This window comes from Amphimedon queenslandica, unplaced genomic scaffold, assembly GCF_000090795.2.
Source record: "Amphimedon queenslandica unplaced genomic scaffold, v1.1 AMPQUscaffold_4122_Cont23894, whole genome shotgun sequence".
In the NCBI taxonomy this organism is placed as follows: Eukaryota; Metazoa; Porifera; class Demospongiae; order Haplosclerida; family Niphatidae; genus Amphimedon; species Amphimedon queenslandica.
In genome coordinates, this window is record NW_003555561.1 from 1 (window position 1) to 1,487 (window position 1,487).

The following is a 1,487-nucleotide window of genomic DNA, read 5'->3' on the forward strand; positions in this document are numbered from 1 at the left end:
AAAATATACAAAACTGATGATTTTACGGAGTTTTACTAATAAAATTCATAATTTTTGTATATTTTTGTAAAATTTGTCCGTATATTGAGGGATCAGGTGACACATTGTAAGTGGCCATTATCTCTGACAAAAAGACAGCTATCAAAAAGATCCGGATGGTGATAGTTAGTTTAAAGACAGGCCTACAAAGTTATCATAGTGATCTTCTAAAACTATCCTTTGCTGCCGTTCAGAAATGACAGTCCGAAGATTGAGAATTTTGGCCGATCATTGGTATTGTCGGACACCACGCTTTGAGAGCTTATAACTTTCTATGCACTCTTGCTAGAGCTACAAGTTTTGTCACGCAAATAAAGGATAACTATTGCTATAATACTTTGCAGTTTCATGAGATGGCAATGTATAGTTTTCCTAAAACAAGTGTCCGAAAATTGATGGTGTACGATCATTGATAATGTACTCTACATCTAATTTTGTGAATGATAAAACTGAATGAATTTTTTAGAATGTTAATAGTTCATCCGAAGATCCAGCATGGTCTTTGAATTATTGATAATAATAATAATAGGATATGGCTAGTAACAATTAACAAGGATAAACAGCAGAATTGACTGAATAAAACAATACAAAATACATTTTTAAAAATACTCGTCCGAACATTGGGTGTCTGAAATATGGCTCCCATAGGACCCGTGGTGGAGTGACGATTTCCCGCAATCAGTGCAGAATAGATTCAAAGTTGTCTGCTTTTGGTAAACCCCATTCATTGGTGTAACCATTGATAATAGCAAGAGCACCATTCTCTCTTCCCTCTTAACAGGAGAGCCACCGTCCGCGGATTCACTCTCATGTCCGAAGTGAGGACCGTCCGAGAATTTTCACTTACAAGCACCTCCTGTAAAAACAAAGAGCTATTTTAGCCTGATATTATGGATAATAACTTAACATGATAAGAAGCACCAGCTGATAAAAGAAGATAAGCAGAAAGTTTTAGCACAGTGAAACAAGAGTGTCCGATTGATGGGCGTGGCCGATAATTAACCCTTTACTCTAATTGTCGTCCACTTATGCTCCACCCAATACACTGCTGCCTCGTGTTGTTTGCTGTGTCAGGTCTCATGAGTCTCACCTCAGTTGTTTTAATCTTGATAACGAGGTTGATAAGCTGTTATTACTGTGTTTCACTCTCGGTTTCACTCGATAAGGCAAGTATTACACTTCATTTATCAAGCATAGATCTGTTTTGATTTAGGTGAAGTTTGTTGACATGTCAAAAAAACCTCTATCAGGAAGAATACTGGTATCTAATTCGTTAGTAGAGGCTGACCCTTCCAAGCTTGTTATCGAAAGGCCCCAATATTATTGTCAGTGGGAAGATGTAAGCATGATTAAAGCATTGAAGGCAGTGGAGGAGGAAGGTATGTTCGTTCGTCATGCAAGTGAACTGTTTGGTGTGCCAAAGTCTACACTGCATGATCGGGTATCTG

The 1,487-nt window shown here is 37.8% G+C and overlaps 1 long non-coding RNA gene across 1 annotated transcript; it reads right to left on the minus strand.

Annotated features, from left to right (window-relative positions):
- Window positions 1-471: 471 nt before the first annotated feature.
- Window positions 472-1,481, minus strand: LOC109592734 (uncharacterized). The gene is made up of 2 exons (XR_002190520.1): window positions 947-1,481; window positions 472-895 (listed from the first exon to the last, which is right to left on the minus strand). It is a non-coding gene; the product is annotated as an uncharacterized LOC109592734 (long non-coding RNA).
- Between the last annotated feature and the right edge of the window lie 6 nt (window positions 1,482-1,487).